We start from the raw sequence: 19,976 nt of genomic DNA, 5'->3' as shown, positions 1-19,976 counted from the left end.
CCTTGGATACCAGTTACTTCCACTCCTTAGCAATAAACATGCCAACAAGTGGTCAATAATGACCCTCACACAGCACACTCACCTGTGACTCACTATAAATTCTCTGAATTGGTACCTCTCTCTCCCCTCTCTCTTTGTTTACATCCTACATCACATTTGGGATGAAAACTACTACTTTCTTTTCTGAACACACTTCTCAAAGTTTTCTTCTTCAGTAAACACGTGTTTTGAGAACGTCGTCAAATTACTTAATACATTTGTGGATTCCATCATCTCACTTGGAGCAAATTCATCCATGGCATCTTCCACAGCATATCATTTCAAATTTGCGTACTACCCTTTTTTCTCCGTCATTTTCACTAAGAGAAAATCCAAATACCGCTTGTGCTAGCCAAGTTATTTTTTGCGATATAATCTTGTGTGATTTTGTGTCATTGGGATTGTGCAATAATTGGAACACTTTGTTATATTGGAGGATTGTCTGTCGGATCTCTACACGCATAAAGTCGGTAAGTGGAGATTGGCTTATTACCATTTCAACTTATAAACCAGCCCCCGCTTCACATGTATATAAAACAAGATATTGTGATTTCAAATGATAAGCTTAGTCACATGCAGCAATAAGCATACACTGCAAAAACTCTGGTGTTGATTTAACACCAGCCCGGAATCTATATATGTCCACACCAGAGAAGTATCAAAATAACACCAGTTTGGAATCAAACTGATGCTGTTTTAATACTAATTGGTGTTGTATAAACACAAATCTGGTGTTAGACCAAAACCAAACTGGCGTTGCTTAACACTTCTCTGGTGTGGACATATATAGATTCCGGGCTGGTGTTAAATCAACACCGGGGTCTTTGCAGTGTAGTTATATTATTGATTTTGATTTGATTTATTGTTTTCTTCTGCATCCATAACATTCGTATAATACATTTTTCATAACATAATAAACATAATATGCTAGCATTTTTGGCATGAATCATAAATAAAGAGTATTAAAAAGATAATTTCAGACAAAAATGATTAACTATATGATATTTACAATTTGCAGGAGAAGGATTGTCATCATAAGCAGATTGCTTGAAAAAATGACAATCCCAAACTTATAATTATTGAATTAATTAATACATTTTTAAAGCAGAATGGGCATACATTTTCAAATACGAAACATAAATTCATGCAATATTATAGTATGAAGATGAAGATGAGGCAATATAGTGTTAAAAATGTTTTGAATCAAACATTGCAATAATAATATACACACGTGCATGTAAATAACGATATGGGAAGCAATGATATCTTGACTCGATTAAATGAAAATAAAAATGTTAAAAATAACTAAAATGGAAAATCCTACAACAGAACATACCGTGTACAATGATAAAATTAAAAACATGTACACGACTATAAGATCTTCAAAAATAGAGGGCGACATCATATACATTTTCCTTCGGAACTTAAAGTTGAATTAAGAAGGGGGTGAGTTTCCATAAATATAGGTTCTACATACAATATATAGTATATATAAGTTGTTCAAACAGATAGCATGTCACAAAAATCCTCTGCCTTCTCGATATTTTGCTTTGAAAGTCTATGAAATTAGCCACCTGTCAGAGCCCGAGAGACGAGTGTACAGAAAAGTCACTCGGAGTGTGACGTCACCGGGGGGAATTTAGTATAAGAGGTGCCTGAATGTCATACAGAAATGCTATGCAGAGAGAGAAAGATATTTTACAATTTTTTTTCAAAGCAACTCAAATCAAACAAATATGACTGATATGTACAAATCTTTACTTTCCCTGTATAAAACACAGTATGAATAACCACCATGAACTCTTCAATCATGATGTAAGATAGCAAACAGTGAGTTATTGAATGATATTTTCATTATTTCTCATTTATTTTATCACGATGTTCAATCAAGTGAGTAGCTGGAAAGTAATTCCGGCGGCGAGCTCAGCGCGCGCTGAACGCATAATACTAGTACACACAACACCCAGCTAGGCATTGAGTGTACCGTTATGGTCTGGTATGTCGACTTAGTTCATGGCCGTGCAGCGATCCCCTGGCGTTTTTCTTCTTTTCTTTTGTCTTTGACTCCACTTTTATATCCTCTGGATCATTTCCACTCATAGCTCATTCCACAGAACAATCTTGAACCAAACGTATAGTATTCTTTCTCGGCCTTCTGAGTTGTTTTCTATATTAAATAACGCTAGGGGTCACCGTCACACATACAAACGCAATTCGCAAGTGAGTTGAAGACAGAAAGATATATATAGTAATTAGTATACATCTCTATGGTTGAAGACAACAAGAACGGTACGGTCGCTCGACAGCTAGCTGCGCCGGAGCGGGCGGCCGGTCGGCACAAAGCAATTCCGCAACCAACTGTGTTTTTTTGCAAGAGCCGCGTCACACGCGGATAAATATGTCATAATAACACGTCTGCTACGTTATCGACTGGTGAGAAGATCTCGATCAAATTTCATATTATTCACCTTAAAATTATTCCTTTAGGGTCTATGGTATCATTCTGAGGGAATTCACATATTTGGAATAATAGTACGGCCACAAATATTTTAATCATTTCCTCTTTGCAAGTTCTATGGCTCGCAGATACAACTTCAACTGCAGTTATTCCATATGAAGGAGTACGTGCATAGTACACAAAACGGCACTGCTTTGTTTACTACACCGGGACCGAATACCCCCCGGTGACGTCACACTCAAAGAACACCCGTCTCGGTAGGCATTGCAGGAGCGAACTCAGGGAAAATGGGTAGGGATAAATCGTTCAAATTCACTATTTTGAAAAAAGAAAATGGGGGGTCGAATCACCTATTAGTGTTTGGGGGGTTGTAAGGTTGCTATTAATGTAAATATCTCAATATTTGGAATCGTCTTCTTAATTCAACTTTAAAGGTCAAGTTCACCCCAACAAAGTTGATTTGAATAAAGAGAGAAAAATCCAACAAGCACAACACTGAAAATTTCATCGAAATTGGATGTAAAATAAGAAATTTATGACATTTTTAATTTTCTCTCAATTTCACAGAATAGTTATTATGCACATCCCGGTCGGTATGCAAATGAGGGAATTGATGACTTCACTCACTCACTATTTCTTTTGTATTTATTATATGAAATATTCTAATTTTCTCCTCATTGTCCTGTGAAACAAAGTTTCATTCCTCCCTGAACATGTGGAATTACCATTGCTAAACATTTTATGGTTTGACAGTCAAGTTGTTCCTTATTGTCAAATCTGTAAAAATTGAAAAATTGTTATTCAAACAGTAAAACATAAAAAAAAGAAAAAAAAAAAAAGAAATAAAAAAAAAAAAAAAAAAACATAAAAGAAAATGAGTGAGGGACATCATCGATTCTTTCATTTGCATGTGACTAACTTGGGCATATAACTATTTTGTGAAAAATAAGCGAAACTTTAAGATGTCATAACTTACTTATTTTAAATCCGATTTTGATGAAATTTTCAGCATGATGCTTGTCTGATTTTTCTCTCTTGATTCAAATCAACATTTTTCTGAGGTGGACTTGACCTTAAAAAATTGTCTTTATGTTTTCGTATAGTATGTATACACATAATAGTTTACACTTTACAACATACCCCCAAAATACAAGTGATATTAAAATGCCGCCGTCACATCGACAACATCGAGAGACCAACGGTGCATGTGCCGATCAACATATTAGCTTCGATCGGTGTCAAGTCGATTTCTTTGGTGTGACAATATAGTCCAGGATAGAAGAGGCATAACCTTGTTTTTTCATATATACACTATTTTTTGATGGTTTCTTGTCAATTCGATGGTGCTGATTACGAATCTGAATGATGCCACTCGTGTAACCCTGAGCTTTTCTGCAAATTGGCAAAATCCAATATGGCCGCCAAAATATGCAAATTACCCATGAAAATCATAAAATTGCCAGCAAACTGGCTATAAAATGTATGTAATTGTTTTGCAGGAGTGATATACTCTCTGAAAAAAAAACATTTTTTGACAATATATTTATTTTTTGATATTCAAAATGGCCGCCACAGACCTCTGTATACCCTATCATGTACAATATGAATAGGGAAAATTAATTTTTCACAAAAATGATCGCTAAACTGCAAGTAATTGTGATCTATGGACGAAGTAATATATGAAAATCATCAATGCTAACATGATATATCATTTATTATGTCATGTATGGGAAAATCGTTGTATTTAAAATTCAAAGTAGCTGCCACTGGCCCAAATAGTATTATTTTCTATGGCAAAGGGGCCAACAAAAATCGCATGAGTGAGCACTAAAATGCATATTATTAAGAGAAACGAGTGGAATACCGACTAAAAACACAATTGCTAACGAAATATATTATTTAATATGCCATGAATGTGATAAATGCTGTATTTTGATATTCAAAATGACCGCCAAAGGCCCTTACATTATTATGTACAATGAGAAAGAGGACCAAAGAAATCACAAGAGTGAGCACTGAAATGCATTTATTTGGGATGAATAAATGGGATACTGTCTAAAAAGCCATAATTTTTAACGAAATTTATCATTCGGGTTTAAAGTTTGTGTTTGATACTGTATTTTGACTTTCAAAATGGCCGCCATAGACATTAATTGTATTATGTACAATGCGAACTAGGAAATATATTTTCACACGAGTGAGCACCATAAATGCACGTAATTGTGATCTATGAGTAAAATATTGTCTGAAAGCATAATTTCTAACAAGATTTATCAGTTCTTCTGCCAGGTAGGTGATAAATACTGTATTTTGAAAGTCAAAATGGCCGCTACAGGCCCCAACAGTATTATGCACAATGTGAATGGGGACAAATGATTTTAACAGATTTTGGCTTTGCTTGACTAAATGGTGTTGTATGAGTGAAATATTGTCTGAAAACATGATTACTAACGAAATATATCATATCATCTAAAATTTAGGTGATAAATGTTATATTTCAAAATTCAAAATGGCCGCCATATGCCCTTTTGTGAAAATTATCTGTCCTCATTCAAATTGTACATGATACAATAAGGGCCCATGGCGGCCATTTTCCATTTCAGAATGCAGCATTTATCACCTGAAATGCACCAGATATGATATACCTCGTTAGGAACCATGGTTTTTGGCAATATTTCACTCTTACATCACAATTATATGCAATACTTATAATCAAGCAAAGCCAAATTCTGTCAAAATTATATGTCCCAAATTACAATGTACATAATACTTTTAGGACCTATGGCAGCCATTTTGAATTTCAAAGTACAGTATTTATTACCTCCATGACCAATATGTGATGTATTCATTTAGAAATCATGTTTAAGACAATATTTTTACTCATACATCACAGTTACATGCACTTTATGATTCTCACTCTTGTAAAAAGTATATTCCCTATACGCATGTAACATAATTTAGTTAGGGCTTGTTTCAGTTATTTTGAATGTCAAAATACAGTATTTATCACTTACATGGCAGAAGAAATACTATATTTCATAAAAATCATGTTTTCAAATAATGTTTTATCATACAACATGACTTTATGGATTTCATAGTCAAGTAAATCTAAATTCTTACAAAATTACATGTCCCCATTTACATTGTAGATAATACTGTTAGGGCCTATAGGGGCCATTTTGAATTTCACAATACAGCATTTATCTCATGCATGACAAAAGAAATGATATGTTTCGCTAGAAAACATGTTTTCAGACATTATTTTACTCGGTGATCAAAATTACAAGCATTTAATAGTTCTTACTCTTGTGAAAATTAATTTCTCCACTCGCATTGTACATATTGTATAATGGGCATATGGTGGCCATTTTGAATGTCAAAATACAGCATTTATCACATAAATTGCATTCATATTTTGATAAAATTATGTTTTTAGCCAGTATTCTACTCGCTTATCTTAATACTAGTAATATGCATTTTAGTACTCTTTTGATTTTCTTTTGTCCCCATTAATATTGTACATAATACTGTCAGGGTATTTGGTGGCTTTTTGAATATTAAAATGCTTTATTTATTACATACATGACATAACAAATGATACATTTCGTTAGCAATCATGTTTTCATCCATTATATCACAACAAATCACAATTACTTGCATTTAGTGCTCACTTTTGTAAAATTTAGTTTTCCCCATTCATATTGTACATAATATAGAATACAGGGGTCTATGGCGGCCATTTTGAATATCTAGAAAATAATTTTTTGTAAAAATTGTTTTTTCAGAGAGTATATCACTCCTGCAACACAAATACATACATTTATAACCAATGTGCGGGCAATTTTATGATTTTCACAGGTAATTTGCATATTTTGGCGGCCATATTGGATTTTGCCAATTTGCGGAAAATGCTCAAGGTTACACGGGTGGCATCATTCAGATTCGTAATCAGCACCCTCGAATTGACAAGAAACCATAAAAAAATATTGTATATATGAAAAAGCAAGGTTTGGTCGGTTTTCTATGGGGCCCACTAGCGTACCTACGGGGGGGGGGGGGCACTCTGCCCTCCCTGACGAGTCATAACCAATGCAAAAGACGTATCTTTGCCCCACCTGACGGGCTTGAAAAACCTTTTTTGCCCCCCCTGACGAGCTTGAAGACCTGTATTGCCCCCTGACGAGCTTGAAGACTTTTTTTTTTTTTTCTGGTACGGAATCCTTTATTTGTGATCGAAGACCCTTTTTTTTTTTTTTTTTTTTTTTTTGCTTGTCAATTTTTTTGGCGGACGGTTTTGCCCCCCCCCCTGTGGAAAATCCTAGGTACGCCACTGATGGGGCCTATCCTGGACTAATACCGTAAGCTTAAAGGGGTACTCTAGGCTAAAAAAAATACGATTGTGAACAGATTAAGAATACTCAAACAAAACACTGAAAATTTGATCAAAATCGGACAAGGAATAACAAAGTTATGGCATTTTAAAGATTTGCATTGTTCCGGTGAAACAGTTAACTAGGCATGTCTTCATGAATATTTAATGAGCAAACTGATGATGTCATATCCCCACTTGTTCTTTTGTATTGAATAAGGTTTATTCAAAATAAAATGTTATCCTTCAAGAATAAAAAAAATATTGGAATAACAACTGGTTAAGTGTACTAGATATTCATTGCTGTAACTTATTTCATTATAAGAAAGACATATCATTCACACATGTATGAAAAAAATGAAACAATAATGCTTTCATATATAACATAAGAAAAAGGAAAGTGGGATTGTGACATCATCAGCCTATCTAATGAATACTCATGACGAAGTGCATATATCTGTTTTCTCAATATATTGCTAAACTGTAAGATTCAATAACTTCGCTAATTGTTATCAGATTTTCATGAAATTTTAAGCATTTTGCACTGTGAATTTTACTCTACTTATTTAGATATAAATATTTTCAGCCCGAAGCATCCTTAGAGGAAACGAAAACCCAAGAAGAGCACTCTTATTAGAAAGAGTAAAATGAGAGGAAACAATCTAACACAAGTTTCATCAAAATCGGTTATGAAATAAGCAAGTTATGGACGTTTAAAAAGTCTTGTTGTACTTTCTATGCATGGGGATTCTCAAGTTAATCATGAATTACAGTAATAACGTCCCTAAAAAGCGTACTTTTAAAAAGAGAAAAGAGAAACATTACAGGTTTGATTGAATTGGAATTTCCAATATACTGCATTTTTTTTTAATTCCAGGACAACTCTAGAAAATGGAAAACACCACATATTTTTAGTCTCAATATTTCAGTCTCATATTAATAGAAAATTCAAAATTCATTGCTCGAAATCGAAATGAAATATATATTTTTATTATTGAAATCACTGGCGGATCTTTGAGAAGCAAAATTAAAATTTGTAATGTAAAAATGCCGTTGAAACAGAAGTGTGCCCCCCCCCCCTTTTGAACGTGATGACTTTTTTTTTGCTTGTTAAATTTTTTCTGGGACGAAATTTCCTTAATTTTGGGTTAAAAATCTGTGTTTTTTTTGCGCTTCTTAAATTTTTCCTCGGTAAAATGTGCCCCCTTTTGGAAAATCCTGGATCCGCCCCTGATTGAAATATACCTTATAGAATGATAAAATCTTGTTCTGTTTTTATTTCTCAAATTAATGTAATATATCAAGTTTATATAATTCACCGAAATAGACCTGTTCATAACTCTGAAAATCTTAAAAACAAAACATATGTTATAACTCTATAAGCTTGAATTTTAATCACCATGTAAAAAGACGAAGGGAAATGTGAAATTTTAGATAAAGTTACATCAGCACCTTTGATGGATTCATCAAGACTGAGTGCTTCAGCAAAATAATTAATGCTGATTTTTACCACGGTAAAACTGTCAATATAACATTTGGAAAATGTCCCTCGCCGGTTCTTTTAAATGGAAAGGTAAAATTTAGGTTTTGGATTGTATATAAAACCCTTTTCTCTTCTGAACATAGAAGACAATAATTCATGATTATTATGATGATAGTATAGTTTCCAGAAACAATTTTCAGAGTCGGGCTGCAGTTCCGAGAAACCTCAGGTGACAAATACCATCATGAATACTGTTTGTATACGTAAATGATGACGTCACGATAAAAAGATAATCATCATCTCTCGCAATTAAGACATCCCTCAAGCCTGTTCAGCGATTCGTCCATTCGGGTGTACTGTAAAATAAAGATAACAATCGATATGAAATAATCACACACATCTAGATTGGTAATTATATATATTTACATCACTGGCAGGCGTACTTGGCGGTGGTGGGGTGCCAGAGTGCCCCGCGGACATGATCTTTTTTTGTTTGTCAGAATAAAACGTGACCGACAGCTACGCACGTCTTTTTTCAGTTGACGGAAAATGATTTTTTTTATCAATGCAGGTGTTTCTGCATTTATTGATTATTTCAATATATGAAGAGCTCAGCTGCAAAAGGGGTTAAGTCCGTTTTTCATCAAATTTGATTTTTTTTGTCTCAATGTATATATTTTTAGTAGCTCTATAAGATGATACCAAAGATAAGTTGAAATTCCCATTAAAAAGTGAACAAAAATGGCAAGGAAAAATCACCTTTTTTTTAAAGGGGTTAGGTCCATTTCAGTTTGGTTGCAAAAGGGGTTAGATCCACAAATATTTTTTTTTTAAAGAATATTTTAAAAAAATATGAAGACAAGTAGATTTCTTTTATACCCAAATTTATGTTCACATGGTAGGGTATCATGAAAATTTAGTTTCGCATAAGAATATTGCAATATGGGAGAATAAAAAAAATGATTATCTTGGAGTGGACCTAACCCCTTCTGCAACCAAACTCTTCATATATATATATATATATATATACAAAAAATATAAATGATAGAATAGCGAATTGTGACAACTTTATAATAGTAATAGATAGTAGACTCATCTACATAGATATAAGCAATAAAAATAATAAAAATACAGTGACCAGCTATCATAAGCAAACTGCTTGAGGGAATTCTATAGCGGCCAGTGGAAGGAAGCTACATGAAAACCATTATTCCTTCCCGACAAATTTATGGAGCAACAATTTTTGCATAGTACATATAGTAAAAAGCAATAAAATGATATGTTTATTTCTTTATCAACTTTGAGAACGAAAACAAATCAAGATTTGAATAAGGTATTTTAAAGAAAAAAATGAATTAAAAGAAACGTTATTCGAGAAACATGTATGCGATTTTCTTATTTCTGAATAGAAAAGAAAGTTTGAAAACAAAATGCAACAAGAACATCAACAAATATTGTATGCGTATTTCTTGTATGAAAATCCCCAAGCATAGAGTGGGATGGAAATTGTACGATATAGTATCCGTGGAGGTTTTATTTATAAAATAAATAATAACGAAAATTGCGATAAATCTGATCAATAATGCAAATTTTCATTAAGTCAATGAAGAGTAACTCAATTATATTGGAATAATAGTTCAATATATGATTCATTTCATTGTAATTTGGCTAAGTTTAAGACAGACCTTTTAAGTTTCTTAGTGATTTCCTACAACTTACACTAAAATAAAGCAATAACGAGTTGCTAGATTTCAATAATTACTTTGCCGTAAGTTTTCTTCTTTTGGCGTCTATTTTTCGCAACACAGCCTAATTTGATGAATTATATACTTTTATATGATTCAAATCCATCTTTGTTGTTTGTGTTACTTTGGATATATATATATCTTTCAGGAGACAATTGGCTTACTCAGCTTCAATCAAATTAAATTTCATTGAAAAAAATATAATTCGGAGGCATGCGAAAAGAAATTACGCAAAGAAATTATGCAAAATGTCCTGAAATGTACGGGCACTCATCTGATTTATAACACAATAATGAACAACAATATTCTAACGACCGCATTTTAAATTTTCATTCGCCGCAAACGATGAGAAAAGTGTCAAAATCTGGTTTCAGTAAAGGTCAAATTTTACTTATTTCTCACTAATTTAAGGTAAAAAATCTGGCGAAATTTCTTGGCGTTATATTGCTTAGGTGTTGATGTTTTATGCGATGCGTTCAAATTCCAGTTTGTTTATTTTTTATAGAAAGGATGGAATATTGAATGGAAGAGCCGTGGTGTAGTGGTTTTGACTCTCGCCTTGTAAACAGAGGGTCGTGTGTTCGAATCCCACCGCGGTCTAGCGTCCTTTGGCAAGGCGTTAATCCACACTTTGCCACTCTCGACCCAGGTGCTAAATGGGTACCCGGTAGGATGCGAAAGATATTGTATGTTTGAATTTGCCAGCGCCATAATGAGGCTGCGATGAATGCAAGGAATGCTCCCCAGGGAGTGGAAATTGTGCACTTTTCGTGCGGGATTGAAATGAATCCAATGACCGGGGTAATAATATGCTGTAACGCGCTTTGGGCCATTCTGGGAAAAGCGCTTTATAAAAATTGGCTATTATTATTATTATTATTATTATTATTATTATTATTGAATATTTGTAAAAATTCCCTAGTCGGATTTCCCCATGAAACTAGCGGCTTCGAATGGCGGACATCAAAAAGGTGGCCTACTTTGCCGTCCTTTTTTTGTTTTTGCTTCCTTAGAAATGAACAGCTGCTTGAAAATAAAATTGTTACCTGTTGAAACTCCAGTCATAGAAACTTCTTGCCCCAATGTTAGCTTGGATTACAGGCGCAATGCTAAAATAAAAATCTGTTTCTTCTTAAAATCATATTGTTTCAACATAACAAAACTGACCCTCGGATAGGACTTACCCTTCTTTCAAGAAAGTTTGCTCTTCTTTCCATTGATTTGATCTTTTCCATCCAGACTTCGTTCTCATTACACGTCACGCATTCACCGGCTGTGATCGGAAAGAGATAGGATACATTATTCGAATGAACTATATATATATATAGGCCTATAATAAAATCACGCTAGTGAGGGGATATGAAGCCAAAGAATTGTGCATGGGGGCGGTGGAGTGGCACCGGGGGGGGGGGGGGGGGGGCACATCATTTCAGAATTTACTGATGACCTATCTTGATCTTGGATTGTGGTTCACCATTTTGGCATTCCATCCTTGTGATACCACTGACGGTGAGGCCTACCTATTCTTAAACGGTTTATTTCCAATTCGTCTAATGCCAATTCGTCCTATTGCCAACTCGTCTATATAATTTTGGCCTACCACCAGTTCGTCTACTATATCCACGTGGTCTAACTGCCAATTCGTCCACTCACCATTTCGTCTTATAACCAGTTGGTCCAATAGCCATTATTTTCATTTGGTCTGATCACAGGTACGTGAGGGGAGACCCTAGTCTAATTGGACTAATTGTGCAAAATGAATGAAATTGAAATGGAATTGAAATGGACTAGACCAAAAATGAGACGATCGTGATTAGACAAAATGATGACTGGACTAAATGGATATGGACCAAATGGTTGTTAGACGAAATCAGGGCCGTAGCTAGAGGGGGGGTATGGGGGGGTGTGACACCCCCCCAACATTCATGGCAGTCGGCAAAATCATGTACCAGTTGGCAAAATGGAGGAAAGGGGAGAAAAAGAAAGAGGGAAAGAAAGGAGAGAGGGGGAGAGAAAGAAAAAGAAAGAAAGAAAGAGAAAGAAAAAAGGGGGGAGAGAGAGAAAGACAGAAAGAAAGAAAGAAAGAAAGAAGTAAAGAAAAAAAAAAGGAAAGAAAAATAGGGGTACTAACTTCGAAGAAGGTTACGACTTTTAGAGTAAAGACAACCAGTTGGCAAATCCAAGTCCATGTAGCCATGCAGGCTTAGAGCCCTACTAGTCAGCAAAATACAAATTATACCACAATTATTGACGATTTAACAAACACATTAGTTTTGTAAAATTATAGGCAAGACTAGGTAAATAAATATGGGGTGGGATGAATTTCCAAGGTTTAAGTTGAATAATCAAAGCCAAAGTATAGTTGGCAAATTATAAAGTGGGCCTATTAAAGTGACAGAACACTATACGCTCTACCAGTCAGCAAAGTGAAGTACTGCCCCGTTTCAGATCTGAAAAGAACAGAACACAAGACTTTAAAAAAATGGTAACTCTGCAGTTGGCAAATTCATCAAGACAAGTCTACAACTTGTAGACTTGTCTACAAGTTTGCAGTTGGCAAAACACACAAATGTTCTAAGATATTTTTACTAAATTCTGTCGCCGAAGATTTTTTTTTAAATTTATGGTGTCAGAATGTGCTTGGGGTGGGAATGGGTGGGAGTGGGGGCAGGTTGGGGTTGCATCATTCCTGGTGCTCGCATTGTCTGACTAATGAGATATATAGTCTCGTTGTATTCTAAGTCCATAAAGATTTTGCACCAAATTATCTCCTCGCACTTCAAGCTATTATTGTTTTATGTAGTGACATATGCTTTTTTCATGACTATATACTTAAAGTGATTGCCCCCTTTTAAGGCCTTAATAAAACATTTCCAGTCTGTGCTTACGTTCGCATTGGTGTGGACCGATATAGATACCGGGCTGGTGTTAAATCAACAACGGCGTTTTTGCAGTGCACGAATTCCTAAAGACAGTCCTTAAAATGTCCCTTTTTCTGATCTAATTATAACAAATTTTCAGCTCACGCTTCGCGCTCGCATCACTTAATTAGTGAAATAGTAAATTCCTACAAACAAGCCATAGAATGCCCATCTTCAGGTCTGAATTTCAAAAATTGTCAGCTCGCGCTTCTCGCCCACAATATTTCATTAGTGAAATACGTATCATGTTCATGATTACAATGACCACAAAAAGTGCTTCATGTACCAGTGTAATTCTAACAAAAATTGGCGCTCGCATTAGATGACTATGATGAGAAACGTACGCACTTCATGAATTCCAAAAGATAGTCCTTAAAATGTTTATTTTTAGGGTTAAGTTATACAAAAATTTCAGCTCGCGCTTCGCGCTCGCATTGTTTGTTTTGTGAGACAGGTACGTATCATGATTACAAAACTTTGCTTATAATGTCCCTTTTTAGGACTGAATATCAAACATTTTCAGCTCGCGCTTCGCGCTCGCATTATTTGATCACTAAGATACATATCCGTTTAATGGCACAGTCCTTAAAATGTCTCTATTAGGTCAGTATACCTGGCAATTGAGCGCGCTTCGCGAGCCCACTTAATGACTCAACATTTTTGCTGGTGCCCCCCCCCCCCTCCCCAATGCCGTGACCCACGGTACGCCACTGTTAGCAGTAGCACTCTTGAAATTTTATTTAAGACATCTTGCACAGGTCAATTAAAAATTAACAAATCTTTGATTTTGATATTATTAATGCATATAGGGTATATCATTATACTGCAAGTTAGCAACTATACGGCACACTAGCCTTTCTATTTTGATCCAAAATGTTTATTTTTACAGTGCAATATCTTTGTATATCTTTGTATAATTTACCTTAAAATATTCACAAAATGCCACTAATTCAATTCTAAAAATTCAAAATCTTTTAGCATGTGATTATTGTAGGGGGGCACATCCCCCATCAGACTCCCCCTGTGCTCACATTGGCGCTGTCACGCCAAATTTAGTTGGCAAATTTAGCTGGTACACCCCCCCAACAAAATGCTTCTGGCTACGGCCCTGGACGAAATGTTGATGGACGGAATGGTATTAAACTAAATGAAAGTAGACCATGTGGTGAGTGGACGAGTTAACAGTAGACGAATTGGCGATTTACCTTCGTACGGGCCTTCGTAACCACTCTTATTTTTCACAAGATTAAGCTCCCCAGCAAAATTAAGGAACGATATGAGTTTAGAGGAAGATTCGGTAAACATGGCTTTCTTGTAAAATATTTATTGTTCCGTTGCGATCACCGGTCGATCGGGTAAATAAATAGGAATGAGTGAATAATAGATAAGAGACGAAGATGGATGACATTCAGATACACTCAAAACAGATTTGGGAAGGGCGATATGGCAATCAATGTCACAAGGTCAGTTTTCTTTTAATAAAAAAAGAAGAGAGAAATCAATCCTATATACTTTCTCGTACAGCTTACGTACCTCGTTGTTGAACGATCCTCTCTCCTCCAGATGAAGTACAGAAGACAATAAACACGACAATCATTATGATGATACAGAGTTTCGAGATTCGATACATTGCTGTATTGACGTTAAACTCCATTATCACAAAGTTTATTGTATGAGAATTCACTCCAATTACGATAAGGGATTACGATCTAATTATGTTGGCAACCCAACGACGAAATGGGACTTCTCTTTCAGAGGATCCGATTTTCAGCGATACCTGATGTCATGAAGATGATGAACTTTTATAAAGTCGTAATCTTGGACACCAAAACAGTGTTTTTTATTTCAATTATTAAAAACACTGGTTGATCAGTACTTTATGCTTGCGGTATAATATATGAAACCAACTGGAAGTTGAATCACATTCTAACTGATCGGTCCATTCACATGCGCGATATTTCCGACAGGAAGCTGATTGAGAGAAGGGAAGTTTTCAGGCAAGAACGCTTCCTATTTTCAGGCAAAAGAACACAGCTATAAAGACAGTGTACGCCACAGCTAGTCTCGGTTAGCTCGTCCATTCGGATCCTATAATCGTAGGCAAGGGAATCTCGATCACCGCAGCTCGCTGAAGAGGAAAAGTGTTTTCAATTTGTTGATGATTCTATTGAAGACAAAATAAGAGTAGTCACCGATACTACCCAGGCCACAATCTCCGTGGTGGCTGCGGAAATTTCATATCCACATGCCCAAGAACAGCACTGCAAAGTATGGAATGTCTGTGGGGATTGTCGATTTGAACCTGTACGAACCTTGAACCAAATGCAGCTGGCACAGTTTACCACTATTCACTCTACTGGAATTCCCAGTAAATAGTGTTACTATTACACGTGACGTCATAACCGATAATCCCACTCTGTTGACTCCCGCTATTCTATAGAAACCTTCTGTGATTGCTCGAGATTAGCTCCGAAAACCTTACATTCATCTTTCTCAAAAGTTCATTTGATTGCATGGAATAATAAGAACCATCGTAACAATGGGCGTTTATCATATCAACGGCGGCACCATGGGTAATTGATGGAGGGGGTGGGGGGAGGGGGGCTACTGGAAAAGTTGCCCGTATTTTGAAGGGTATATGTTTAACTTAATTAGACCATGGTCTAACTCCGTGCTAAAATTACGGGAAACCAAAATATGTCAATACTTTATTTACATTGCATGTGATACTATGTTTCATTATGGGAAGCTAAAATAATATGTTAATATATATTTTTTTAACATTAGTAATACTATTGACATATATAGGCCCTACTATGTTTACAGTGCATTTCCTAAGTCTTCGATGGTGAAGACAACTATATCTAGCTTATCTTATTCATGCAACAGTTTATAAGACTAATGAGCTGCAAACACTGAATCTCTACGGTTAGGGATTTATGCAAGTATTTGCTATCCAAAAGATCAGATCGGATCGGATCGAGTTTTTTAGCTAATGAATGTAGTTGCAGTAAAACACTGATTTCGTGAGAAAGTCAATAAAACCAAGGTAAAGTATTGATATATCATCGTGGATCTAGATCTGGTACAGTTACATAAACTGAACTTTGTGAAATCATAATATCTAGCTAAAAAACGATCACACGGAAGATCGCCAACACAGATAGGCACACGTGGGACAGTGTATTATTATTGCTGGAGTAAAGACCCGACGGAATAGTGACCGAATCCGCGCTTATTTTGCTTATTTCTCAGCAATTACACAATTTCTTCCAGAATCCTTTGGCACATATTTTTTATTCATACAAACAGACACTTTGGTGATCATTATATCAAATTCTGTAAAAGGTCATTTTGAGATCGTTCCCACAACTGGAATTTACCTTTAAACCCGACTTCAGCTAGAATACGGGCCAGTGTCCCAAGGTGTGTGCCACACTGTGTTCACATTGAGGAACACAATGCGAAATCACAGTTGAAATACTCAAATTTAACAATGTGAACCATATATTCAAATAGTCGGCTCTGTGAACACGCATGTGAATGACAGTCACCTCCACAGTGTGAAAATATCTCCACACTGTTGAAATACTCAAATTTAACGGTGTGAATCACATATTCACATAGTCGGCTCTGTGAACACGCGGTGAACAGTCACCACCACAGTGTGAACACATCTTCACACTGTTGAATTTGAGCAGTCTAACAGTGTGAATAATTGCTTCCCGTTGTCCACTATGTGAACACACTGTCACGGCTGTTTCAGCTGTGATCACACACTGTGACACCGTATTCTTTCCAGCAAGAGGGACGTTACGACACCCCTTCAAACAACTCTATCATTTGGACACTGAAAATATACGACAAAACTGTCCTTTTTGCTAATTCCACTGATATCATAATATACTATTTGTCCATGATATACTTTATGAAACTTGATATACATGTCATAATAAGAGCACGATTTACCATTAGATTTTTTAAAAAGGACATTTTTATTGAGATACGTACAAACGGGGAAGATGTTTATGAAAGGGATGCATTATTCATGGGTATAATTGCCAATGAGAGGATCTCAATGGCATTATTAATTTCAACTTTTCAAATGCTCAAAACTGTTTTTATTGCTTGTTCAAATTTTCTAAACTTTAGTTACTAGTACTATTATGTTTCATTACAGTATTACACAATGTGGTAGTCCTTGATGTAAATTTTACGCTGTACAACACGATACTGCTTTACAGTGTTTAACTATGTACACCTTTCCACAGTGTTTTCACACTGTATCCCGTAATGGAAATGACACGGCATCCCTCAGTTCGTCACACAGTGTGTTCACAGTGTGGAACCTTTGACCTACTTGTTGCGGCAGATTTAATAAAGTTATCGAATTTATGATAAAATTTAGTTTGTTGGTTAATACTTCATGTAACCAGTTATAACTTCTGTTGAAGTCAATGTTTGTATGTATAATTTGAATATGTTTAAGTATATATCTTGCATTAGTAATGCACCCCTCGCCCTATCTCTCTCTCTGTCTTTCTTTCTCTCTGTATACTTCCTGTCCACGTATACATTACTGTAATGTAATATAATGTTTATGGTTAGTATGTGCAGTGGTATACCTGCTTGACCAACCCAAGCGCACTAAGTCCATGAAAATCACTTTGGTCAATAGAGAGTCCTTTGTTTCTTGTTTTTGACCATTCACCTTGGGGGATAAGCTTGGGCGTGGAGTGGGGTATGTAAAACAAAGCCTCAATTGAATAGAAGTCAAGATCATAGACACACATGCTGTACTGGTGTGCTTGCCATTAAGATCTCAACATTTAAGAAACATTTTCAAGTTATGTCCTGAGGAAAGTTGTCAAAATCCCAGAGAGCCAAAGTAAACCACGTATTGTGAAACATGCACGCATTGTGACACAAACACGCACGTACACACACACACATGTTCTCACGCTCACACGATTGACCACACCCATACACCCGCTTATGATACATCGCACACAAGGTGCATGTATATATTGAGAATAAACGTTCATTCAACTGTACAAGGCGTTGCTTGGATTTATTCTTTGTCGTCGGGTGTCGTTGCTGATGTGCGTTTGAACTTTGTCGATTCTGGGGTTTGATTCTGCAGCTACACTACTATCATCACAGTGTTGAATTTGCGCATTGCAACACTGTGAATCACGTCAACATAATCCACTGTGCGAATTCACACACATTGAAAACTCACATATAGTGGTGTCCACGGTGTCAAAGAATGCTAACAGCGTTAAAAAGGTGTTCACATAGTCCACTATGTCAACACACTGTGAACACGCGCTCGCTGTAGACATGGTGGAAGTGTCCACACTGTGAACACACTGTAAGATACTTAGCTTTTCAGTATGTGTTATCACTTTGCCACACTGTACAACTGTACACCAGTGTCGCACATCGAAGGTAGTGTACTTATGTAACACTTTGTTATTTTGTTTGTTTCGTATGTGAGATCAAATGAAGTACTATTTAACTCCTACATTTATTACAAGTTGAAATGTGGGAAATGATGCGTGAAGATTTTGGTTATCTTTTAATTGACAGTATAGTGTACCATAGTGTCACACGACATCGTTTTCGTGTTGATGATTGGGACATGATCAAGGTGCACTGTTAAAAATACTATAAATTATAAAAAGAAAAATCGAAAATTTCAGGATGTTTACCTTTTAATGACAGTTGACACAATGATTTAAAAAACCAAATGTATTTATGCAGTGATATGTAACGTAGAATAAAAGTTAAATGTAAAACAAAGTAAAATATAATAATCATTGTAAAAGTACCAACGAATATCGTGTTGATTGCAGTGCATATATCGTATAGATAGTGTTCGTATTTGTAAATTAACGGCGATTTTCATGTGAATGTTAAAATGGTGGGGTTTTTAGTTGACAGTTATCTAGTATTTTTTTGCATTTTTACAGCCCATCGTAATTTTACAGTTCATACTGTTTGTGAGTCCCAGCTGCCAGTAATAATTGCTTTTTTTTTTTTTTTTACAGTTTTATTTTTAACAGTGTGTCTCGTAGTTTCACCCGAGGTTAATTTATTTCTTGGAAGATTATGTTCCAAAATTGTGTTAATATGGAGTTATCACTCCACGATGCACGACGGATCCAAGAACATAGAAAATCTATTGTCAAATGCTCTTCATGACAATGGACAACCAAATCGAAGTCTTTGTCGAAAATTGGTGGATCAAAACAGTAGTTTCGTCCTGGACTCGATCTGGACAAGCGACATATTTTCTATTTTTCGTCGGCTCCGAAACTTTAGGACGAAACTGCTGTTCCAGTACATCAATTTTTTCGACAACGTCCCCCTCCCCCCGCTGCTCATTGCAATTTGACGAGCATTTTCAACTTACTGTGTTATCGGATCCGTCGTGCGATAGGGAGCAAAAACCATACATATTTTGATGTATCGCGGCAAATACAACATGCATGTATGGAGACAAAATTATACCTGATCCTTCCAGAAAATATATGCCTATAGCTAACTATTGGAATACTATAGCTCGCCCTCCCACAATTTGCGCTCAGGCAACAGACCACTCTTAGCTCCTATAGGCCTATACCACTAATACCAAGTCTTACGTTTTCCGATTTTTTTTTATTCAGCACCCCTTCAAAATTGGAACAATCTACCTCAATTCATAAAACCTGCAGACTCAACATGCAGACAAATTTAAATCCATGTTAAAAACCCACTTGTTCTCTCAATAGTCATTTGTCTTTGCGAATTATGCAGCTGTCTCATCTCAACTGTAAACTTTGTATGTATAAGCCTAAATTCATATTTAATCGAAACTCCTTTCTCTTTCAATTTATTATCTTCTCAAGCTCTTGGACAGATTTTTGTGATGAGCACAGAAAATAGATTTTGATTCATCATCACCAACATCATCGCC

The 19,976-nt window shown here is 35.7% G+C and overlaps 1 long non-coding RNA gene across 1 annotated transcript; it reads right to left on the bottom strand.

Annotated features, from left to right (window-relative positions):
• Positions 1 to 7,428: 7,428 nt before the first annotated feature.
• Positions 7,429 to 15,590, bottom strand: LOC135156229 (uncharacterized). Its single transcript, XR_010295368.1, has 3 exons — positions 14,549 to 15,590; positions 11,279 to 11,367; positions 7,429 to 8,705 (listed from the first exon to the last, which is right to left on the bottom strand). It is a non-coding gene; the product is annotated as an uncharacterized LOC135156229 (long non-coding RNA).
• Between the last annotated feature and the right edge of the window lie 4,386 nt (positions 15,591 to 19,976).

This window comes from Lytechinus pictus, chromosome 12, assembly GCF_037042905.1.
Source record: "Lytechinus pictus isolate F3 Inbred chromosome 12, Lp3.0, whole genome shotgun sequence".
Taxonomy (NCBI): Eukaryota; Metazoa; Echinodermata; class Echinoidea; order Temnopleuroida; family Toxopneustidae; genus Lytechinus; species Lytechinus pictus.
Note: the sequence above shows the minus strand (reverse complement) of the source record. Positions and strands in the feature narration are given on the sequence as shown.